At 35.4% G+C, this 27,341-nt stretch overlaps 1 protein-coding gene across 2 annotated transcripts in view; it reads left to right on the forward strand.

Annotated features, from left to right (window-relative positions):
• The window catches only part of LOC149543738 (GPI transamidase component family protein / Gaa1-like family protein), a 134,232-nt gene that overhangs the window by 73,026 nt on the left and 33,865 nt on the right, over nucleotides 1–27,341 (forward strand). The gene's annotated exons all lie outside the window — the stretch shown is intronic.

The raw sequence follows: 27,341 nt of genomic DNA on the forward strand, positions 1-27,341 counted from the left end.
AGTACATCCAATGAACGGAAGATTCAAAATTATCACAAGCATGCCAGATATCTCTAAGTCTTCAAGAAAGCTTAAAAAATGTTTGTAATAACCGTAGCATAAGAAATCATCATGATCGTAGCATAAGAAATCATTGTGATGGTAGCATAAGAAATCATCTTGTCAAAATGATGGAGGAGGTCTTCTTTATATATCAATCCAAAGAGGCATTCCCAAATTGGAGGGAAAATGAAAATTAAATGAAAGTGTACGACCCACATAAGAGAATGTGCAATTAGCATTTAATTAAGAGATGTGGAGTGTAACACTCCATAAAAATTATAAGATGAGGGGTGTTTTAATCTAATTTAAATGTAAAATAATCCCTTTTCTAATAAAATAAAGTATGTGACATTTATTTAATTATTTCTTTTAAAATAATAATTGTTGCACATAAAATTAAGTGAGGAGGGGTTTTATTTAATTAAAAGGGAACAAGCTCCTTTAATTAAATAATACAAAAATCAAGATGATCAAACCATTTATTTAAAACAATTAAATAAATGAATTCCAATTTAATCAAGGAAATTGATGTAAAATAATAATGATTAATTAAATAATTCAAATAGATTGAAAAATTCAAATAATTTAATTTAATGAAAAGAAATGATGATGCAAATATCGATTCAAGCTTGACATAAGTTATGAAACCGGGGCACATAGTCAAGGTGACCATTTTTGTGTACTTACATTTGCCCCTCTTTGACTAATGTGTGTCCACTTACATGACAAGTGCATTAAGTCAGAACCATAAGATAAAGTGTGTATAAAGATTGATTTATGAAAATAAAAATAAAAATATTAAGCATCCAACTCTTGTTCCCTCAACATGCTATCAAGGGTCTTATAGTGCCTGGAACACAATATGCCATTACGGGTCTTATAATTGTAGGTCTGCCGAAAGAGTTTTCGGCAAATATAAAATTCATGAAATATATATATATATATATATATATATATATATATAAAGGCGAAAGACAAATATCAACACCCAGAAAAAATGAAAAATCACACATTGACTTGCCCCAGGTACAATAATCATCTGCCCCAAGCTAGGCAAAAAAAGATGGGTAGATTTTGAATCAAGTTTGCAAACAATGAAACTCAATAGAGTGTTCCTACAAGATCAAGGAGAACCTTTTGTTACCTTTTTACAAAGATGGAGAAACTTATGTTCTCGTTACTCTAGAGAAATTCCAGAAAAAGAGAAAATTGATATACTTGTGAGTAATTTGGTTCCTGAATTGAGAAATGAAATTGACAAATGGTTGTTTGAGACTTTTCATAATTTGGTAGAAACAACTTTCCGTATTGAGGATGTTTTGAAGAATCAAGGAATTATCAACCGTAATAGCAACAAGAGTAACCACAAAAATGGAAATAAGAATAGGAGTACTTCTTATAAAGGAAATCAACATGTGGTTAATGATGTTGTAGTTGACACCTCCAAGTCTAGTGGTCAAGCTGTTTTCAGATTATCAGATGGTGTCCATGCTTTGAAACTTCAAGCACCTTCTCAACAAAATAATAGAGGCAATTCTACTCCAATAATAGAAACCCTCAAGAGAGAAGAACTTTTTCAAAGACTAGTAGACCTTATGAGGATGTTTTGAAAGAGTCAGTTGATAGCAAGATATAAACTTTGATTGAGAATTGGCAACCACCTCTTGTAAAGGGTCCACGTTGGAATGATAATGCCTATTGTAAATATCATCAGAGCAAAACTGGTCATACTACAGAAAATTGTCAAAGGTTAAAACATGATATTCAGAATTTGATTGATAATGGAAAGTTAACAATTGATGGTGTTAGTCATGCTACTAATAACGATCATCAAGCTTATAAGGATCAATTGCCTAAGTATGAAAATGGTGAATCATCTAAGAATGGGAAAGCTTAGGTGAATTATACTTATTCCAATCAAAATTATGGATATTCTAATGCAGACAATGTTACCAACATGGTTGCAATTAAGGAAAATGATAAGGATTTGAATCATCCACATAATCTTTCCTTACATATTGAAGTCATGATTCAAAAAACTCTAGTTAGACGTGTGTTGATAGATGGGGGTGCCGGGTTGAATATTTGTCCTTTCAGCATACTTGAAAAGTTGGGATATTCAGAACAAGATATTGATACTCGACAAAAGATTGCTATCAGAGCTTATGATGGCAGTGAAAGACAATCTAAAGGATTGGTTGTTTTACCTATTTAGATTGAGTCATTTGAGAGAGATATTTTGTTTCATGTGGTTGATACTGGTACCCTTGCTTATAACATTTTATTGGGTAGACCTTGGATACATGAAATGAAAGCCGTTCCTTCCGCATATCATCAATGTGTTACATTTCCACATAATGGGAGCGAGATGTGTATTTCAGGAGTAATACTTTTGCTATCAATAATATTTCAGTAGAATCACATATACCTTTGGATAGAGTTTCAGATGAGACAGTTGAAGAATTTGTAGCATGTTTGACAAAATCCAAGACACTTAACAGTGAAACAGAGGGATGTGAGGTTGTTTCTTCAAAATTATCAAATGAGATATATACTGATTTCAGACTTTGTAAAGATGGAATTAAATATCGTGACACAAGAAAGGGAGAATATAGGATGGATTATATTGATACTCTTCCATTTTCACCTCATTCCTATGAGTTACCTTCACATGAGACGAAACCTTCTTCTTTTACTAAGATTGAGTGTGATACTTTGATTGAACCTAGACTTCCTATGGAAGAAGAGGAAGAAGAAATTGTTGTTATAAATTGGATTTACAAAGAAGAAAATGATGATGGACCCATGTAACAAACGAATATTCATAACCAATTTAAAGACACCTATAGTTCTAATATCTTCTAACTTTATAAGTAACCGATTCCATTTCACATGACAATGACTTCTTTTAACAATAACATAAAATAACTGCATTAATATTTGGTAAAAACGACTATTACTAATCCAACTGTATTTCCATGTTCAACTGATATAACGAGAAATATATACATTGTAAACAATCTAACCATTCCTAACTGAAATCATGTTTAGCTGAAAAAATAAAGCAACCACTATCTTTTTTAACTGAAATCATGCTTAACTGAAGGTATACATATTCTTATTCAAATTTAGGTGGCAACCAACTACTCTAATTGAAGTAAAAGACTATCTAATTATTCATGCTAAAAGATTAACAAGTAAAAGAGTGAAAAACATACAGTATTAATGGAGGATACTTTATCTAGTTGGGCAAGCTTTGGCATTGGTGAGAGGAGAAGCATTGACATAGGCTTAACCTCCCAACCTTGGACCATACTTATCCCCACAGATCCTAACATATTAGAATGACCCTCCCCACCTTGAGATCGGGCTTGGGATGTTCTTCAGTCCAACCATCCAAGCTATCGGGTGGTTTGAGTGCCCAATCAGTTATACCTATATAACTAATGTCTACGAACATCAAGTGATCATAGAATGACACATATGCCTATAAACTACCTTGGCCAAGGATTTCTGATGGGTGCATGGACTCGATCACCACCACTCGACTTGACAACAGATTCCATTACAGGGACAAGCATGAGCTATTAAGTATTTCATTACTTAGATATTCATATCCGATTCCATTCTTGGTTCTTGCAGGTTAGCTCCACCTCTTCACCATTTCATGGCTTCTTTGCCGGTGAATCCTAGGTGCCTGAGAGATTATGATTATTCTATTTTATGTTCACCTCTTCACCATTTCATGGCTTCATTGCCGGTGAATCCTAGGTGTTTGTAAGATTATGAATATTCTATTTTTATTTACACCTCTTCACCATTCCATGGCTTCATCGACGGTGAATCCTAGGTGTTAGAGAATTTAAGAGCATTTTGTTCTTTATTTCGGGGATGATAGCATGGTTATTGATAATGGTTCATACAATCATTTAAAGTTCCTATAGCTACCATTTGATTTCATAATTGATGTTTTCAATCACAATGATAATACTAACAAGATCTTTAATGAAATTCTATGAAAATGCAAGAGACCAACAACAAGGTATTGTGTAGTAATCTAAGTCCTAACATTGTATAGCCGTTTGCAGTCGGACTTATACTCAGAAAAGAAGGAATATGAAATACGAAGGCATGCATTCATGACCTGAGATTGTATGTGCTTGAGGTTTCAGTTGAATGTGGCTCTTTCTGTCCTCGGCCGGAACTCTTGTTTGGCTTACTTGTTTCGCCTACTTTATTGAGCTCGATTTGCATATTACAGACGCTGGCAAACAAGGAAAGAACAAAATAGTATTGGTTTATGTAGACGAAATGAATGGTTTCGGCTGGGAATGTATACACTCGGCTTGAATGGAAAACATAGCAGACAATGGAAAAAGGGAGATGTTGTCTTGGTTGATTCACGACTTCTCTTAAAGGCTAGTTGTGGCTCCTCTACTTCTATTCTCTTCAAGAAGTCCATTCGAATTCCAAATTATGATTCAATTTAAAAAAAAAGAAGAAAATGAAGAAGGAAAAAAATAAAGAAAAGGAGGAGTTGAAGAGATTATAATTTCATCCTATATTAATATAATACATTCTTATATATGTTCACATAAGTATATTGATGAGGTGACATCATTAGATTATGTTATTACAATTTATTGGTGCCATTTCATTTTTATATTTATGTGTTTGTATGTAAGTGTTTATTATAATGATATGATACAAAATTAATAAACAATCTCTTGAGGTATGTATTATATTTTAAATTAGATTATTTTATGTCTTTCCTATATTGTTTCCTTAATAGCTGATGTGGGTCTCATAATGTAACTTGTGGACAAGTCATCGTATCCCTTCTAAGGAAGTCTAAGGTCATACCTGCCGATCTTGATGACTGAACCAAATGAACATCCCATTCTGATGATCCCATTCAGCAATGCTTCCCCTCTCTTCAATCTTCTCTTGCAATCACCCATGAAAACACTTTTGCTATAATAATAATTCCATAGTAATTCAAAATAAAACATAATAATCGCTAATTTAAATTGAACAACTGCTAATCAACAATTAGTACAACGTATATAAATAACTAACCCATTTAACATGATCATGAAAAGAAATAATTCGTTATCGACCATATCATCAACAATTAGTACAACAAATATAAATAACTAACTCATTTCACAAGATCATGAAAAGAAATAATTCGTTAAACCAATAGTTATGATAAAAAAAATTAGGGCAAAAATTTGGGATATAACAACCCATCTTTGATGTTTATGAAGATGATGATGAGGAAGTGTATATACTTGATCAACATGATAAATGTGATGATTTGATCCCTTTTACTAATCATCTTTGGGGAGACAGACATGGTTTGGTTAATGAAGCTTCTACTTCAAAAATTCAAAATGATTCAGATATAGAAAACAATGATGAAAGAACATATTCAAATAAGTATGAATTGGATTTATTTTTAGAGCCTTCTACAGTTGATTTGGGTATTGATGTGATTCATGCTTATGATGCTCAACCCAGTACAATTAATGAGATTTTGAACTCACATATTCCTTATGACCCAGATTCTCCAGTTATTGGACAACTTTATGATTCAAGAGAAATTAAGAGGAACTTGATAGACTCTGATTCTTCAGTTGCCAGCAAGGATGTTATTCATATTTACAATCTCGAGTCTTTAGAGGTTGAGATTCCACCATTGAGGGTTACCCTTAACGGATTTGTGACAAATGAAGACTACAAATTTATGAGATTACAAGAACTTGAGTTACTTGATGAGAAGAGAAAAGTTACTTTTGATCACATGAGAGTCGATAAAAAAAGATTGTCTAAGACTTATAACAAGAAGGTTCGCCCTAGAGATGTTTTAGTGGGAGGCCTTGTTCTTTGTGAGAATCCTAAGAATCAGCAAAATAGAGCTCAAAAAGGAAAATGTGAGCCTAATTGGTTGGGTCCTTCTGTTTTTAAAGATGCTTTTAGATTGGGTGCCTATTTGTTGTCTACACCTGAGGGAGATCAGCTCCCTGATCCTATCAATGTGCTTCATTTGAAAAAGTTCTATCCTTGATGTCTGTTCTTCCTGGGGACATCTGTACATATTTATAGGTCCTAAAAAAAAATATTCAAAAAAGTGATATATTCCAAAAATACAAAAAAATTATAAAAGAAAAAAGAAAAGAAAACGTTATTTTTCAATATCAACAATGGTGTTCCTTAAATATCTTAAACACCAAAACAATGTTTCTCAACATTACCCCGGGAGTCTTGTCTTGTGATCCTTGCCTAGTTGTGAGATCTTGACCTTTTCCTTGGAACTCGGTGTTGATTATCACACTTTAGTTTATAATTAATGTTGAGCTATGCTTTGATCTCTCTTTGTATGCCGATTGTTCATTTCTATATATACATGTTTACTGCACTATATGTGCATGTTTTTTTATTCCCTCCCTAGTCTTTTTTGCACTAGGCACATGTTTATTTTTTTATAAGTGATTTGATTAGTATTGATTTTCGATGAGTCTATGTGGTTCTCTTTGGATGCATATTGAGAGAACTATGGACCATGAGACACGTTTTTGGTTGATTTCTTGCTTGTGTGGTTTCGATCTCAAGACTTGCAACGTTTTTAACACTATTGAATCTCATTCATATCATCATAGTTGCTTTGATAACTAGTGATGATTGTGGGAGGCTTTCAATCACATTCATATCTTCAGATTACTTTGGTGATTAATGATGATTGTGTGATCTTTTCGATAGAGTTACATTCATATCTTAATGGTTCCAACCAGTGAAGGTTGTGTAGCTCGGCTCGATGATTAAAACTAGGATCTTAATGGCGAAGACCCAACATCACCATTCTTGATGGCGGCACTACCATTCTTAGATAGACCAGACTTACCCTTAGAAGGCTTGGGATCAACTTTGGCTCCCTTCTTGTTGTTATTCATTGGGGTAAAGTTCTCTCCATCTTTAATCCTTCTACCTCTAGATTTCTTCCCTCCTACTGTCCCATAGGTCCCAGAACTATCCTTTTTCATAGCTACTTCCTCAACATGGGATATAGTGAAAATGTCCTCAACCACTCCACTAACAAAGGAATTATCCATCAGAAACCTTAATCCTATCCTCTGTAAAAGGAATCTCCAAATCTGGAACCTTTGAAGGATCTAGGGAAGGGGTAGCCAAATCAGCCACCGTTGTCAAAGGTAAGGCAGAACTAAGATCCTTTGAGGGACCTGACAAAACAATATCCTCCCCATCTTGATTTCTCAAGTCAGATATCTCCCCATTCTCCTTTGAAATATCATGCAATACTGGGGTATCTTGGTGGGAAACAACATCCAGACCAGCCGTATCCACTACAATCTCTAGATTGCTAGAAATTTCCTTATGAGCTTGGTTCTTAGTAGGAGAAGGTACCTCAGCAGTCGCCACAACAACCTCTATAGGTAGAACCAAAGTAACGAGAATTAGAATCGTATCGGAATCGGCACGGCCGAATCGAATCGTGAATCGGGGGTGAATCGCTAGTGAATCGGTGATGAATCGGCAAATTTGAAAAAACCCTTTAAATTTAGAGATTTTAACAATTTAAGACTTATTTCATGCACCCTTTATTGAATATAACTTAAACACACTATAACATCATCAAATAGAAGTTGAAACTTAACATATATAAACATGGAAGTTTGTGTTTACCACATGGGGTAAAGAGTTTTTATAAGACAACTTCACATCCAACATCTACTCCAAGTGCTTCAAAGCATATCACCCCTCTCGAAAGGCTTGCTCTGTTGTTCTCTCCACCATAGACACTCCATGCTTGCAACAGCTTCAGGTCTCATCAATTGGTCAGACTTCCCACGATTGATAACCGCAGTGACTGGGGGTTTAGGGGGCAACGCCCCCAGCGGGGTCGAGGGGCAGCGCCCCCGCCGCCAAGACCAAATTAGCACTCTGAAACCCACACAAAACTACATGGAACACAGTGTTTTTGTGATTTTCTTCTGATCCCACACTCTTTCTGGGAACTGCTGATGTTTTACTACCTGATTATGTCTTTCCCTTCCCTTGGGCATCATCCGTTATGCATTCTAAACATTTTTTATTTGTCGTCGTTTTTTTTTTAAATTTTATTTTATAATCTATGGTTTTTCTTTTCTCTTCTTCTCTCCTCTAGTCATGCTTAACAATTAGAAGGCCCTTTAGGGTTATAACAAAGAGGAAAGGTAAAAAAAAAGCAAAAAACATAAGTGATTTTTTTATTATTTCCAACTAAACATGCTGCTGCCAGTCGATTTTTGGTGATTTCTAATGGCGATTTAGGCAATTTTTTGAATGAATCGCCAATACATGCGATTCAGATGATTCACTCGATGAAATCGCCGATCATGATTTTCGACACCAAAAAAATCGGCATGCATGAATCTGATCGCTGAATTGGCGATTCACGCGATTTCAGCACGATTCTCGTTACTCTGGGTACAACATTCTTTTCCCCTACTAAAGTGCTTCTTCTATCCAAATGAGCAAGGTCTTTTGAAGGAATAGTCCCGACAACTTCCTTATGACCTTCCTTGGAGATTTCCAAATGAGCTTGGTTCTTAGTAGGAGAAAGCACCTCAACTGTCACCACAAAAGACTCTTTAGATAGATCTTTTTTTTCCCCCAGTGAAGAATTGCTACTATCCAAATGGGCAAGGTCCTTAGGAGGAACAGGCCCCTTGACTTCTGCCACTCTCTCTTTAGGTTGGGCTTTTTTGACCCAGATTTTCTTACTCTTCTTAGCATTCTTTTTAGCTTTTCCTTTCAATAAAGGACATTTCTTAGCCCAGTGACCCACTTTCTTGCAATGGAAGCATGCAAAAGGGATAGATTCACATTCAATCTTTTGGTCCCAAACCCCAAGTTTAGATTTTAGAGCAATAGATTCCGGGAGGTCTATCCCACGGGATACTCCAACACAAAACCTGGCAAAGTTCAATCTCCTCCTAGAAACCGTCATCGGATCTAAAGAGAGAAGTTCCCCGAAGGTTTTGGCTGTGCCTTTGAAAACATCTTCCATCCAGAAACCAAGAGGGAGACCATGAAGTTTCACCCATACAGGAGCTTGAATAGTTGAATCATCCAGAGAGTAAAGATTGGGGGCCCATTTCTCTAAAAGCATGGTATGCTTCCCCATAACCCAAGGACTACTACACAAAATATCTCTCTTATCCTCATCACAAGAGAAACAAAAAGAAAGACAACCTTTAGCCATAGCAGAAATATCCACTTGACCCTTCAAACACCATTTTCCCCACACAAAAGCCCGCACATCTTCAATATTAGGTCGTGCACCAATGAAACGCCCAACTAGAGTAGACTCTATACAAGAGATGTTTCTATCAATAATCTGATTAGGAATTTCAATAGAAAACTTACCTTTCTCCTTCGTTGAAATGTCTTTAATCGGCGGAAAAGCAGATTTTCCTGTGGGACGAATCCCAAACAAGCTAGACCATTTTTTATTCTATTTCCCCCCCTTGGATCCGCTAGGAACCTGCCATTATCCGCATCCCCAGATTCGGCATCATCCCCAGATTTGATAGGGAGATTCCTAGACTGTTCTCCAGGTATAGGGGGATTCAAAATCCTATTCCCACCCGAACTCTCACCGCTCCCTCTCGCCATTTTTATTTTTTCTCCTCCAAATCTCAACATTGAATCACAAGTTATTTATTAAACATTGAATAATTACATGATACAAGTTATTTAATGTACACACACACACACACACACACACATACAAGTATAGATGAATATATAGAATATAAATAAATAGTGAATTAAAGAATACATGTATAGTATATCAAGATATATTCCTAAGGAATTAAAATAGCATTAGGAATGTGTTTCAATTATAGTATATAGGGGTCGATTCTCGCCCACATTCTGATATCTTAAGGTAGGGAGTTTGTGGAGGGAGAGGCAGAGTAATTTCGGGCACATGACGGATATCCTCTAGGGAGCCGCTTGTAGTCTGTTTCACGCACCCTTTTGATGATCATAATGAGGAGAGAAGAAGGTTCCTGTGTCTTATATGAAGAAATCTTCCAAATTAGCATGTTCATTAGATTAAATATTTATCTCCTCAAACACCTTAATAATAATGATGGTCATAGGTTTGCTAAATTTTGGATGATTCCCTAACTTATGCCTAAATTTTGAATTTAAGGTCAAGGGGTTAAAAAGGGATCGTCACAAGTAGTATCAGAGCATGATCCTGACATCCTGAAAATATAGTAAATGAGAAAAGGAGCAAAAATGAGCGAACAATTATCTAATGAACTTAGGAATATTATGGAATAGACAAACTAAACTTTAGCAGAGCAAATAGAGAGATCAAACCAAGCACTTCTCCAAGCATTGCAAAACATGGGAAATTCCATAAACAATCTTAAAAACAATAATTTTGGTGGAAGAGATATAAGTTCAAACCACTCAGAAAATAAGATAGATAGATAGATAAAATTTTAACGTCCACGAGGCTAAAAATAACCTATGGGACAGCAAGACAACTCAAGCAGACTTAAGTAGCACTGTTCGCTTCTTGTGCAGGATGATGATGAGTCCACCCAATTGCTCAATGTACTCTTCATTGAATAAATTATGCCAAGAACTGTCACATATAGTATCCGCAAATTTATCTCTGCTACTCTTGTAGGCCTCACATTCTAAAATAAAGTGTTGTTCAGTTTCCACTTTCCCAGAATTGCAGAATTTGCAAATTCTCTCTTCCCAAGCCTCCTTTGGCCTTTTCCAACGCCTGGTCTCACACCGAAGTTGGTGAAAGTTGGTTCTCAGCTGAGCAATAAGAATTTTAGCCCTCCAAGAAATGTTGGCTCCTATGTATGCTTTTTGTAGTTGATCACAAGTGGGTTTGAACTCATTTATATAATATAGTTTTTTCCTCCCGATCTCGCTTCCCCAATTTCTCTTGTAGAATTTCTCCATAACAAAGACCTTTATTTCTTTATTATTTGTGGGGCACATATTGAATTGAATATTCCATTTACTCATCCATTTGATGTTTTGTTGCATCCATGTCCTTTTTTGCTTACATAGTGTGTCACTAAAGACAACTTTAGGCCATCTATCCTCTTCCATTTTTTTGATTCTTTTTAAATAGCTTAGAAGGCGAACCATAGCAAGTGCCTCAATAGGAGCAGCCCCCATTTCACTTAGCATGATATCGTATGGAACAGTTCTTTTGATTTTAAACTTGCTTGTGATCAAGCGCTTTTGGATTCCTTCGATTTGTTTCCATTGTGCTATAGTAGTGTTGCTGGCCCATAATTCACACCCGAGAAGAACAACTAGCAGCACAAGAAGACCGAACAAGGTTTGAATAGTTTTCCAATCTCACAACTCCGCTTCACGACACCTATTTTGAAGAGCATAAAAAGCCTTCCACCCACCTAATATCCTTTTATACCTGCAGCTAGACCAACTTAGTTTTTTGTTGAAATCGATGCCAAGGTATTTATACTCCGCAACTTCTTCAAAAACACTTCCATTGTAATAAAGTTCATGTTGATGCTGCTTTTTATTATTAGAGAAAATCATAACTTTAGTCTTGCTGATATTGACCTGCATCCCCACCATTCCGCAAAAGCGCTCAAGAGAAGATAGATGATCTTGCAAACCACCAGCAGATTTGGCAATTACAATGAGATCGTCCACATATAAGAGCAGCTTTATAACAAATTCACCTAGCTGAATGCCTTCACCCTTTTGCATGTTTAACCAGTCTTCCAATTTGTCAATATATAAACCAAACAAAGTAAGAGATAAAGGACAGCCCTGTTTGACCTCGATATCACTCCTAAAACATTCTGAAATGCCATCTGAAGTTCTGATTTTGACTTTCACCTCTTCGTACATCCTATGAACAGCAGCTTTGAGATGCATAGGAATCCCCAATTCTTCCATCCTGAACCAAAGCTTGTCTCTCAGGACGGTGTCAAAAGCCTTTTTAAAGTCAACAAAGCAACAAAAAACCTCTTCCTTTTTCTCCCACTCTTTTTCAATAATGTGTCTCAAAGTGACACAGTGATCCACTGTCGAGTGCTTTGGCCTAAAACCAGCTTGCCCTTTAGCACGTTAATGGTTTTCTTCTACCCATTTGCTGATCCTAGTTTCTATCATGCTGCCAAAAAGTTTAGCAAAGAGGGGATTGATCATTATAGTCCTGTAGTTGGAGGGATTGTTAACATCACCACTCTTAAAAAGTGGTATTGCAAGGCTGATTGTCCAATCTTTCAGAAACCCTTATTGGCAGATTTTGTTGAAAATTTCAGTGATGTGCAGTGCAAGAGTTTTCATACCCCACTTCAGATATTCTGCTCGGAGCGCACCAAGATCTTTTGCTTTACCTCCACCTAACTTCTTAATCCTTGTCTCTATCTCTTGCACAGTGAAAAGATTTGTATCATCGTTGACCAAAGGTGGCTGTCCCACTCCACCCTCTTGTTCATAAAGTTTCTTAGCATATTCAAACCATTGGGTGGCAGTAATATTATTTTCAGTTTGCTTTCTCCTTGGTTGCAGTTCTTTCCAAAAACGTTTGGGGTTATTTCTGCCCAAGAAAATTAGCGCCTCTCTCCTTGTGAACATAGAATCGGTTTTTTTCTTCTTTAGGATCTGTTTGTAGGCCTTAATGTCAAGGTTAGTTTTATTTGACTCCCTTAGGTTTCTCCTAGCACTATTGCATTCCTTATCAAACCAAGCATTGGCTGGAAAACAATTAGTTTCAGATTTTCTATTTTTTGCTCTCTTGCATTTTGAAAGAGCCTCATGAATCAGATTTGATAAATCATGACTGTTAATACCATGTTTATACATAGGGTGTCCCATACAAAGTTCCTCAAGAGTAGCTCTGAAAGTGTTACTATTTTCTAAAGTTAACAAAATTTTTCCCTGAGAAGGGGGATATTGAGGGCCTTGGATTTTTGCCCCAATCCGCCTATCCTTTGCCCAATACAAATTTACGTACAGCGGTCTATGATCTGATTTGAGATCCCAAATGTGCTCTCCAATTTTAAGTTCAATATTTTCATACAAATTCTGCGAACAAATTATATAATCTACCACACTCGCCCCGTTGTATGTGTTGCAAGTGAAATTGCCTGACTTAGCCCATCTAGCCAAACCATTACAAATTATGAGATCAAATGTGCCACATAGAGTAATCAATTCTTCCCCAAAATAATTGCAGCCTTTAGCATCTTCGGATATTCTTTCCCATTGATGATTTCTTTCTTTTGTGAGCCAAATAGGGTTATCATTTACTTTGGAGCTGAAAATACTTGCTTGCCAATTTGCTGTCCTAGCATTGAAATCTCCAACAAGAACATCCCCACGCTGCAAAAATAGCAACATCTTTCTTTAACGCAGCATAGGGGTCATTGTGATCTAAGCCACACTTTTTATAAGTTTTAGATACTTGTGGAGCAAAGTACCAGGTTGCAATCCTGAGAAGAGTGTTCTTTTTCACGATTTTGAGCTATATAAATTGTTTATTAGAATCAGTTTTTTCCAACTGAATGGCACGAACTTCTCTTTCTTTTACTAGAACCATTATACCTCCATGACCTTTACCATTTCCCGTTGCCTCATTCCACACTGCCATCTTTCAGTAGCCTTCAAACAATGGGGTCTTACATCGCTCATGCTCATGTGTCTCTATGAGATAAATAATGTCTTTGCCTTCTGCAATAGGCCCTAACCTAGGACCACGTCTCCATGGATAACTTCTGCAATTCCAACAAACTAAACTTAAGGACGCCTGGGTTAAGGTTGATTGCTATTTGTTTTGATGTGAAAGACTCGAAGTTGAGTTACTATCGCTAAGCGTGATTGCTGATTTTGTTGTATCGCTGCATGCTAAAGTGTTTGTTGTCATACCTTTGTTGCCTTCTTGCTGCCCTTCATTGGAGCGGTGGCCAAAATGAGCAATAATTGCTTTTCCCTTGAACATCCAAGCTCTTTTGCCTTCATTTCTAGCTGTTCTGATTTTTTCCATTTCCATTCTTCTTTCTACTTGTTGTCTCATGGTTAAATCCTCCTCTAAAACAAAGCGAGAACCCCTCAAGAGCTGTTTTTTGTTAAGTAGATTTTGTTTGTCGCTAATGCTAGGCATGACCACCTTAATTGGCCTATTTCTCTTAGCGTGTGGTTTGCCAACCCTCCAAGCTTGACAAATTTGTTCTTGCCACAACAACACATCTTGTAGGAAATCCCTTGTTAAGTCAAGGGTGTGTTCGCCTTCCCCATAATCTTTTATCCCTTTGATAATTAAATTGGATGCCCTACGCTACCTTTCCTTGACCTCTTCGCCTTGTATGTTCACACGAATCTTTGCCTCTTCTCTTGCCATATCAAGGTGTTTGCTCTTTTTGTCCCAAGTTTTGGTGACTTCTGAAAAACTTCTCCTCTCCTCTTCAACCTCTGCCTTTCCTAGCGAATTAGTGTGAAGAATCGTTCTCTCCTTATAATGAGATGACTCGGTATTTGCTGTGACCTTGTTTGTTTCCAGTGTAGCATTCAGGTTTTTCCATTCATCCTTCATATTCTGCCATTCAAGCTTCCTTGCTAAAAGTGTTTCTTGCACCCTTGAGATTTGAGTTTTTAAAATGTTGTTATTATTTGCAAGAGTTTTATTTGCTGCAATTAACACATGCATATTACGGTAACTTTCTTGCTCCTTAGCCTCTAGGAGTTCCAACCTCCTCTTGGCCCTCAAAAGTTCTTGCACATAAAGATCTGGGCACCAAGCAAGAGGTGTGGAGGTAGGGCTGTAAGTGACAGAATCAACAAAGTTGCTGCTACCACACAAATGACTGTCACTATCTAAGTGTGGAGGACGACACATTTTGACAACATCTTTCTGTTTCTTCTCTAGTTTATGCAATTTTTGACTGTGTTTCTGCTTTTCATGTGACCCTTTCAAGCGAGCAAGTCTACGTTTTAAAATGCCCTTGAATTGTTTAACGTTGACCCAAATATATTTCCCTATCTTGCCGAGTGATGCCATTTTGACTTGACCTAAATGGTTAGTTTCAAACTGCACTAGAATTTCTTGACCGTTTTTGACCAATGAGATGGTTTGTTTTCCCATAGCTTGCATATCCACTGTTTGTTTTCCCATTGTTTGTGTATCCACAATTTGTTTTTCCATTGATCAAAGGAAAGAAGGACGAAACAAAAACTAACAAGAGCAAATATATAAAACAAAAAAAAACCGGAAAGTGCACTTTGAAACCCCTTGCTTAAAGGCCTACCACTATCTTGCTGTGGGCTGGGCCCAGTCTTCGTTTTGCCCTTGGAAATGAGCCTGTTTGGGATCTGAACCCTGTTTGGTATTGTTTCTGCTGCCCTCGTCCCACTGTGATGCTCCGGTGTGATGCCCTGGTCCCACTGTGTTCGTTAGCTGCGTAGTGCCTTGTCTTTGCTGTGACCCCACACTTCCCTGAACATGAAATCTGGTTGCAAATAGAATGTTTGCAGAAGCACGAATTAAAAATCGTTTCTGCTGTTTTGTCGCCTCCAACCTCTAGAATAATTTGTGGGGCTCACGAATAGTTAAATTGGGAGATTCTAAATGATGTTTTTTGTGGGGCTCACGACGCTGCCGAGTCCTTCGAGCTTAAGAGAAGAAACTTCCTTCCTTCCTTGCCTCGTACGCATGGAATCTAGTAATCAGTGCTATGAACTTATTCCTCGGTAATGGAGCTTTATCATCTCAGGTACCCAAACCCCCTTTCTTACCTAGGGAGGGCCCCTCGATGGAAGGAGAGGGACAAACAACCAATAATGCTATTGAGAATGCAAGAGCTTATGCCAGCCTTGAACTAGAAATCAGAGAGCTAGTAACATTTAGAGAATTCTGTGAAGCCAACAAGCAAGAAACTTCTAGGAGAGAAAGAAGACATCAAAATCAAGATTTTAAATGCAAAGTAAATAAAGTAACACTTCCAAATTTTGATGGATCAAAAAAGACTACTGCACGCGCTTGGCTACAAAAATTGAACAGTTATCTTACCCTTAGTCAGATGACGGAAGAAGATGCACTTCAATTCGCGATTCTTCACTTAGAGGGCACGACACACAATTGGTGGCACAATGGCCTTGTTACTCAAGGGCATCAAAATATCACTTCTTATGAAGAATTCCCTCAAAAACTCATTAAGAGATTTGATAGGAGGCATCCCCAAGAGAATTTTAAGAAATTGACTCAAATAAGGCAGCAAGGAATAGTAGAGGATTATATTAAAGAATTCCAAAAGATTTCAGTCCAAGTCATAGGAGTAGATGACGAACGCTCTACCAACTTGTTCATAGAAGGATTAAAAGCCTCATTAAAGGGTCTAGTAAGTGCCCTAAAGCCCTCATCCTTAGACGATGCTTTTGAAATAGCACTAAGACTGGAGGTCTCAACCACGAATAACAAGTCATGGAATAAGCCCAATGCAAAATCTCACAAAAAAGATAAATTATACAAAAAGTTCAAACCTACAAAAGAATGAGAGGAGCTAAAGAAAAAGAATTTATGCTTCAAATGCCAAGAACCATGGGGGCCAGGTCATAGTTGCAACCAAAAGAGAAACCGTTGTCACAATTGCAGTGAAGATTGGGTACCAGGACATAAATGTTAAAAGAGAGGTCGCCTCCGAAGAATAGAAGAGGATCCTGAGGAAGAAAATACCAACAAAAAGGCAAAATGTGAAAAAAACAATGAAGAAGAGGAAGAAGGAGAAGAATATGGAGTGATAGCCACTATTACTCAACCCTCTAAGCATCAAGTCTTAAGAATTAGGATCACTCTTAATGGATAGAAAGTCATTGCACTAGTTGATAGTGGAGCATCCCATAACTACATTGATGAAAACTCGTTAACAAAATGAAATTAAAAACTGAAAAGTTCAAGGGATTTACTGCGGTTCAAGCCACAGGATCAATGGTACGATGTACAAAGGTGATTCCACAACAAGAAATCACATTAGGAAGAAAACACACCATCAAAGAGGACTTGCATGTGGTTCCACTATATTTAGATATAATTTTGGGGGCTCTATGGATATTTTCTTTGGGATGTTTTAAGTTTGACCTTCCAAACTTGAAGATTCATTTTGAGCACAAAGGGGAAGAAATAACATTGGAAGGAATACCTGATAGTTATGCGAAACTAGTTTCATGCAAACAAATAGAAAGAATATTACGGCATGGTCAAGGAGAGTGGGTTGCACAATGCTTAGTACTAAACAAATCTACTCCACAAGAATCAGCCATCCATATAGATATTGAACCCATTATTAAGAAGCATCAAAGGGTGTTTGAAGAAATTCCACTAGGATTACCACCCAAAAGAGGATTTGAACACATTATAGAATTGGAAAAGGATGCTAAACCAGTAATTACCACCCGTTATCGACATCCTCAAAAATATAAAGATGAAATTGAAAAATCCATTCAAGAACTTCGAGTAATGGGACATATTCAACCTAGTTCCAATGCTTTTGCATCATCGATGGTACTTGTGAAAAAGAAAGATGGGACAATGAGGATGTGTATAGATTATTGAGCACTAAATAAGAAAACTATTAAAAATCGCTATCCCATTCCTAGGGTGGATGAACTCATATACGAACTTCATGGAGCAGTGTATTTTTCTAAGATTGATTTACGATCGGGATACCACCAAATCAGAATGAGGAAGGAGGATGTTCCCAAGACAGCATTTAGATGTCATTATGGACATTTCGAGTTTCTAGTTCTACCCTTTGGCCTCACTAATACCTCGACCACTTTCCAATCAGGCATGAATCATAACTTCTGGAAACAACTCAAGAAATTTCTCCTTATTTTCTTTGACGACCTTCTTATCTATAGTAAGTCATGGTCGGAGCATCTCCAACACATTGAAGAAGTCCTAAGCATATTAGAATTTGAATCCTTATTTGCAAAAGCATGAAAGTGTGAATTTGGGTTAGAAGAAATTCTCTACCTGGGTCATAAAATCAGTGCCAAGGGTGTAAGCATGGATGAAAAAAAGTTAAAGCAATAAGGGAATGGCCAAAACCCAAAACCTTAACTCAACTTAGGGGATTTTTGGGCTTATGCAGCTAGTACAGACGATTTGTGAAGAATTTTTCCAAGTTAGCATACCCTTTGATAGATTTAACAAAAAAGGGAAATTTTGGATGGAATGAGGTAGCACAGGGAGCTTTTGAAGAGTTAAAGGAAAAAATGAGCTCTTGTCCAGTCTTAGCTGTTCCATATTTTACACTGCCTTTTGAGTTATAGTGTGATGCTTTTGGTGAAGGAATTGGGGCAGTACTAATGCAAAACAAACACCCTATTGCTTTCGAGAGCCGGAAACTTTCAAAGATAGAAAGACACTACTCAGTCTATGATAAGGAAATGTTGGCTATCATGCACGCATTGGCAAAATTCAGACAATACCTAGTATGTGGAAGGTTCAATACTAAGACAGACCATAACAGCTTAAGTTTCTTCATGAATCAGAAAGACCTTAATGATCGCCAACGGAAATGGGTAAGCAAGATCCAAGCCTATAATTTTGATATTGAGTATGTCAAAGGAACCAATAATGTGGTAGCAGATGCTTTATCTCGGCAAGGCCAATTGAACACCCTTACTAGTATCACAGGTGATTGGAAAAATGATATTGTTGCAGAATATGCTAAGGACCCAAGAACTAATGAGATCATGGAGGGAAATATGCCCAATGATGAATTCAAAATAATTGAAGAACTCATACTATACAGGGGAAGAATACTGCTTGCGACAAATTCCAAGGTTAAAGGAAAAATTATGAAGGAATACCACGACAACCCTCTATTTGGACACATTAGGTTCTACAAGACTTACAAGAAGATAAGAGAGAGGTACTCTTGGAAAGGCCAAAAGAAGGACATTATGAAATATGTCCAAGAATGTATCACATGCCAAAAGAATAAGTCTGAACAGAACTATCCAGCTAGTTTATTACAACCATTACCCATCCCAAACCAAAAGTGGGAAAGCGTTTCCATGGATTTCATTACAGGGTTACCAAAAGTGCAAGAAAGAGATTCCATCTTTGTATTGGTAGATAGGTTAACCAATATGCACATTTCTTTCTAATATCCATAAATTATAAGGCGCCACAGATAACAGAGTTATTCTTCAAAATTTTTTTTAGGCTACACGGGTTACCAAAGAATATTATTAGTGACAGGGATAGCAAGTTTCTCAGCCTATTTTGGAAAGAACTTTTCTGGTTAGCAGGAATTGAGTTAACTCCCAGCACCAATTATCATCCCCAAACGGATGGACAAACCAAAATTGTTAATAAATGGATAGAAGGTTATTTCAGACACTATGTGACAGGACAACAAAATGCATGGATCAAATGGTTATACTTAGGAGAATACTGCTATAATAACACCCATCACATGTCAATTGGGATGAGTCCGTTTAAAGCATTATATGGATATGAGGCCACTGCATTTGGAGATTTGATTATTCAAGAGAGCAAGGTACCAGGAGCCAAGTATTTCATCCAACAAAGCATTGATATTATGAAAACTCTGAAGGATAATCTCCACCATGCTCAAAACCAACAAAAGATACATGCTGATCGAAAGCGAGTGGAAAGGACGTTCGAAGTTGGAGATCTGGTATTCTTAAGGCTACAACCCTACAAACAATCTTCACTCAAGGTCAGCGGAGCAAAGAAATTAAAACCACGTTTCTATGGACCATATCGGATATTAAGAAGGGTAGGAGAAGTAGCCTACTAAATAGAATTACCTAAGAACAATAGGATTCATAATATCTTTCATGTATCTAGACTTAAGAAAGTCCTCGAAAACATATAAGCCCTTGTATTGATCTGCCACCACTAGACAATGAAGGAAAACTCATCTTGGACCCTGAGGTTATTCTTGAAAGGCGTGACAGGAGACTGAGGAACAAGACTATTCCAGAATACTTAGTGAAATGGAAAAATCTACCTAGGGAAGAGGCTACATGGGTGGGAGAAGAAGTCATTTCTCACTCAACATTGCTTGGGGACAAGCAAATTCTGGAAGGGGGGGACTGCCATGAGCTAAGATTAATCTATTTTTTCTTTATCAAACATATGTTGTATTTGTTTAATAATTTGAGTTAATATCTTCAATACATCATTGTAATAACACTACTGTTGAATTATATCAGTCAATAGCATAAAAATTATAATTAATAATATTAAGATTAAACTAATGGTCGCCAAACAAAAGGTGTTGGTCATTCATAAGTACATTACAAATATTTTGCTAATCCAAATACAATAAGCAAAATAATAATAATTATAACACTATCACTCTTATTATATTACAATATCTTTACCATAAACTATTTAATACCTTTCAAATAAATATAATATAAACTATTAATACTTTCCAGAGAAGTATAATATAAACTATACTAAAGCAATACTTAAACATGAATCCGATTAAAGCATAACATTCAATAAACTATGACAAAACCTATATTGGGACATGACTTTTCAATCATGTCTACCTTAAGCTATATTTATTAGGGTTAGGGTTAATTCGAAAAGGCAAAATGATAAAAAGTGCAGTGAGAAATAGGAAACGAAGTCACAGTATCCTCCACATGTGCAGGTAGAAACAGGAACAAGGTTATAAATAATCTATGTGTACTGTACCAATAGCTTCCGCGCCAAAGTACAAATAGCTCTACGCTACATTCAGTCAACTTCTGCGTCCCAAAATGTGTAGTCGGGTACTTGCAGCTAGGTAACATCATTCTCCACGTAAAAGGATTGAACATCAGTCTTGTCCACATTTACATCAAAAGGACGCAGGCGGATATTGTTTAAGGTATGAATAGAATATTTATTTTCCTTTCAAATATATACTCATCCAATACAATGCTTAAGAATATAGTTGTCATTAAATTGGTCCGTAGTACGCGGGTTTATATATATATATATATATATATATATATATATATATATATATATATTCGTTCTATTCAATTCTTAGGAATATAGATGTAGTGAAATGAAAGTGATTAATGAAATCAAATAATTAGCAATCGATATTAATTTCTGACATAAAGGAATAGACATTGAATCACAAGTTATTAATTAAACATTGAATAATTACATGATACAAGTTATTTAATGTATATATATATTTTTGAATCCAATTAACTTAATTGGTGAGACTTTACAAGTATCTCCAAACCAAAGGGGTTTATGTAGGTTCCTAATAAGTCGGTCTGGTTTAGGATTACATTGCCAACCTTAGTAGAAATTTTGTTGCACATACACGTAGAAAGTGTCAATTGACATTTTAAATCACATTACACAATATTTGACATGTCACTAATCACATAGTGAAATCACCTAATATGTACATACAGATTACTATCACAAATTAAATCACTCAACACCGATGTTCGAATCTCTTCGTTAGATTCAACCTTGGCTTTACGGTTTGCGCATATGGTTGGTTATTGTTTCTCCAAAAATTTTCATGGTAACTTTCCTGCACAGTCAATTGAATATCAGTAGCTTAACAAAATCACGTGTGTGTGTGTGTGTGTGTGTGTGTGTGTGTGTGTGTCTATAGATAGATACATAGATATAACAAATTACATAATCAATTACTTTTTTTTTTCATATACATCCTTATTAGATCACTCTATTGAGCGTTGGCCTCTTCACAAATCAGTTTGCATATAATTAAGGAAAGAAATCAGGAAGAGCACCACCATTGCATATTTCCCAAGGTCAGATCAGACACAGCAATACTCAAGACAATTGCATACATTTGAGGATCACGATTAGAAACAGCAATAACATCGCTTTATGTGATATTGAATATAATAGCATACTTGTTCAGACAAATGAGAAATAACAGTGGCATCACTGTAAGCAATATTAAATACATTACATACCTAAAAAGATAAATCAGGAGCAGTGTGGAACAGTGAGACACCTCATTGCTATAAGTGATAGAAGTATATTTTTCATTGCCATATCAGAGACATCTAACAACAATATTGATTGCTCAGATCAGAGATCATTCTTGCACACGTCAAATACATATCAGGGAGAGCAGTGAAACTTTATCATATATATAATTTAACATTGTACAATATGTGACTTTATAATCTATCACTCGTGCAATAAATTAGCATCAATTAATAATGATTCTAAGTGTTATTACAGGATTTTTGGAAACAAGTCTTTGCAATTGGATTTTGTGACTTAATTGTCCCTATTTTCTGAATATTATCGGAGAAAATATGGCAAAAGGATACAAATAAAAGAAAAAGTTGTAAATAAATGAATGACCCCCAAAAAGTTATATATATTTTTGTAATGAGCCTTTTATCGACCTCTTAATATTTTAGTACTATTTACTTATAACTTTCATTTCAGGATACTTCTTTCTCTAAGACCTTGTTATTGGTATATTGATTATGTATTTAAATCACTATATACAAATCTCTTTGATAAAGAAATAATCTTTAATATAGTTTTTTGACGGTGCTATTACCACCATATCATGGGGGTTTCCTTGAATGTGCTACATTGATTGTATTCATTTTCAAACACCTCATCTTGCTAACATGACTATTGTTATTTATATTCATTCTCAAATATGGATGAAGTTTTCGTTCTTCCGATTTTCTTCTCTGATTAATTCTGAATTGCCATTTTAAAAGTTGCTGTTCATTATTTAAGCTATAATCAGACGACTTGAACTCACGACCTCCTTAATCATTTCTGGTTCAATGGTGGCTCCAAGACTGAAGCATCCATTTATACTCTCATATACATGATAGTTTAGTTCTCCGTGGTGTCGTTCTGCTGAGATGTGATCCATGATACAAATATGGGTATGTTGAAACACTGCCGAATATCTCTACTTTATAAGTTCCACTCCTTTATTAATTCTGACCATGATGCTAGGTATATTGTCTTTCTTTCCTTATGGCATGATTCGATGCTTCATGTCCTTGGTATTGTTTGCTTCGTTCATACTTCCTTATCTCTGGTGTACGATCTGCACTCTTATTATTATTTGTATATTTTGTATATGTTTTTCCTTCTTCATATCCTGTTTTTTATCATTCTGCCTTTTTGAATTAACCCTAACCCTAATAAATATAGCTTAGGGTAGACATGATTGAAAAGTCGTGTCCTAATATAGGTTTTGTCATAGTTTATTGAATGTTATGTTTTAATTGGATTCATGTTTAAGTATTGCTTTAGTATAGTTTATATTATACTTATCTGGAAAGTATTAATAGTTTATATTATATTTATTTGAAAGGTATTAAATAGTTTATGGTAAAGATATTGTAATATGATAAGAGTGATAGTGTTATAATTATTATTATTTTGTTTATTGTATTTGGATTAGCAAAATATTTGTAATGTACTTATGAATGACCAACACTTTTTGTTCGGTGACCATTAGTTTAATCTTAATATTATTAATTATAATTTTTATGCTATTGACTGATATAATTCAACAGTAGTGTTATTACAATGATGTATTGAAGATATTAACTCAAATAATTAAAAAAATACAACATATGTTTGATAAAGAAAAAATACATTAATCTTGGCTCACGACAGTCCCCCCTTTCCAGAATTTGCTTGTCCCCAAGCAATGTTGAGTGAGAAATGACTTCTTCTCCCACCCATGTAGCCTCTTCCCTGAGTAGATTTTTCCATTTCACTAAGTATTCTGGAATAGTCCTGTTCCTCAGTCTCTTGTCACGCCTTTCAAGAATAACCTCAAGCTCCAAGATGAGTTTTCCTTCATTGTCTAGTGGTGGCAGATCAATACAAGGGCTTATATGTCTCCCGAGGACTTTCTTAAGTTTGGATACATGAAAGATATTATGAATCTTGCTGTTCTCAGGTAATTCTATTTCGTAGGCTACTTCTCCTACCCTTCTTAATATCCGATATGGTCCATAGAAACGTGGTTTTAATTTCTCTGCTCCGCTGACCTCGAGTGAAGATTATTTGTAGGGCTGTAGTTTTAAGAATACCGGATCTCCAACTTCGAACGTCCTTTCCACTCGCTTTCGATCAGCATATATCTTCTGTTGGTTTTATCATTCTGCCTTTTTGAATTAACCCTAACCCTAATAAATATAGCTTAGGGTAGACATGATTGAAAAGTCGTGTCCTAATATAGGTTTTGTCATAGTTTATTGAATGTTATGTTTTAGTTGGATTCATGTTTAAGTATTGCTTTAGTATAGTTTATATTATACTTATCTGGAAAGTATTAATAGTTTATATTATATTTATTTGAAAGGTATTAAATAGTTTATGGTAAAGATATTGTAATATGATAAGAGTGATAGTGTTATAATTATTATTATTTTGTTTATTGTATTTGGATTAGCAAAATATTTGTAATGTAATTTTTATAATTTCTCTGGTCCATAGAAACGTGGTTTTAATTTCTTTGCTCCGCTGACCTCGAGTGAAGATTATTTGTAGGGCTGTAGTCTTAAGAATACCAGATCTCCAACTTCGAACGTCCTTTCCACTCGCTTTCGATCAGCATATATCTTCTGTTGGTTTTGAGCATGGTGGAGATTATCCTTTAGAGTTTTCATAATATCAATGCTTTGTTGGATGAAATCCTTGGCTCTTGGTACCTTGCTCTCTTGAATAATCAGATCTCCGAATGTAGTGGCCTCATATCCATATAATGCTTTAAATGGACTCATCCCAATTGACATGTGATGGGTGTTATTATAGTAGTATTCTCTTAAGTATAACCATTTTATCCATGCATTTTGTTGTCCTGTCAGATAGTTTCTGAGATAACCTTCTATCCATTTATTAACAATTTTGGTTTGTCCATCCGTTTGGGGATGATAACTGGTGCTGGGAGTTAACTCAGTTCCTGCCAACCGGAAAAGTTCTTTCCAAAATAGGCTGAGAAACTTGCTATCCCTGTCACTAATAATATTCTTTGGTAACCCGTGTAGCCTTAAAATTTCTTTGAAGAATAACTTTGCTATCTGTGGCACCTTATAATGTATGGATATTGGAAAGAAATGTGCATATTTGGTTAACCTATCTACCACTACAAAGATGGAATCTCTTTCTTGCACTTTTGGTAACCCTGTAATGAAATCCATGGAAACACTTTCCCACTTTTGGTTTGGGATGGGTAATGGTTGCAATATACCAGCTGGATAGTTCTGTTCAGACTTATTCTTTTGGCATGTGATACATTCTTGGACATATTTCATAATGTCCTTCTTTTGGCCTTTCCAAGAGTACCTCTCTCTTATCTCCTTGTAAGTCTTGTAGAACCCAGTGTGTTCAGATAGAGGGTTGTCATGGCATTCCTTCATAATTTTTCCTTTAACCTTGGAATTTGCTGCAAGCAGTATTCTTCCCCTGTATAGTATGAGTTCTTCAATTATTTTGAATTCATCATTGAGTATATTTCCCTCCATGATCTCATTAGTTCTTGGGTCCTTAGCATATTCTGCAGCAATATCATTTTTCCAATCGCCTGTGATACTAGTAAGGGTAAACCCAACAATATCATTTTAATTTCAGCGTGTAATACGTAAACCCAACATCTGAAATAGGTGCCTTGAGGTTGGTGCGGTGAGAATTTAACAAATGTCTGTTTTTTAACTTCTAAAGATATCTGCATTGGTTCTTGTTAACATGCATTGAAGCAATGCAACTTCTGTAATGGGTACTTAATGAGATCTTATTCAAATGACTTAAAAAACACATGAAAACCCAAAAGAACTAATCTCCTATCAGAAAATACTTTTTAATATATATTGTCTCCTTAAACTAAAATTTAAGGTGACTAGATCTCACTACTAATAGAAAGTGACTGAACCTACTTCTTCAGAAAATTGTGGTAAATACCACGTGTCTTTAAGGTAAGTTATCTAGTTGTTGACTTAAAACTGAACCCCCTCTTATAATTAAATCTGGTAAAGAATCTCAATTTTTAAAGCCTAGCCTTGCTAAATAGATTTATTTTACCAAGTAAATCAAATCAAAATTGTAATCCTGTAAACACAAACTGTCTTCAGAAACCTAAACTACTCAAGATACTAAATGTCTACATCCTTTCAACTACAGCAAGATGGTATAGAACTGAAATGTCAAGAATGTGAATGAGTGTCAATCCACTATCTAGGGAACATCCTCCTCCTTGAGCTTCTAGAGCCCTAGATAAAATATTATACCTTCAAGAAACCAAAATAAAGAAGGAGAAAACCTTTGACAAATTATTTCATTTAATGTCTCCATTAAACAAACTGTTCTTTACCAACTTCAAGTCTTCAATCTGAAATAAATTATATCCTCAACTCACAGGATTAGCTTCCGATATTTCAATGTAATTTCAAGTTTAGTGTAATGTCCCCTGTTAGGACTTTAATTTAATTATTTCTCCTTATGCTTTTTGCAGAACTATTTCATATATTCTTTGTATTTCTCATTCTCTAGATGATCATTTCTCAATGATAATATTCTATATAAATAGCTTCTCATACCTAGAGTCATGTCCTTTCATAAATAATAATTATATTATATTAATTATATATATTATATTAATTATCTATATTATATTAATAATAGAAATTAAATTATATTTCTTATTAGTAATATTTTTAATATTATTGGCTAATATATTTATTGTGTATATTATTAATCTAAATTAATTCTCATCTTTAATAGCAATATAATATTATAGTACGCTTATAATAAATCATACCTATATCATTATTTACATTATTATTATTTTATTGATTTATTATTTCTCTATATTTTAATTATGTTTATTTTGACAGGGATATCAGAATCCTCTCCTCTTAGATTTTACTTGTCCTTAATAAAAAAATCATTTATGTATAACCATCATACAAAGCATATAATCGGATGCAAGAAGACATAAGAGATTTATGGTGTATACACCTTATTGTATGAAAACGTGAAGTATACACCTTAATGTATGAAAACGTGAAGTATACACTAGGTAGACACATGAGTGCATGAAAACACGAAGCAGATACGATGTTGACGCATGATACATGCATTCTTGATTATTGCCTTACAGTTCACTAGAGTCAAGAAGATGATTTACAAAATTTACTTCTTTAATAGAATCCTGCAACCACATATGATCATTAGGACATATGTGTATGTATAAGTT

This window comes from Cupressus sempervirens, chromosome 8 (genome assembly GCF_028749045.1).
Source record: "Cupressus sempervirens isolate cs-2001-9-10 chromosome 8, ASM2874904v1, whole genome shotgun sequence".
NCBI lineage: Eukaryota > Viridiplantae > Streptophyta > Pinopsida > Cupressales > Cupressaceae > Cupressus > Cupressus sempervirens.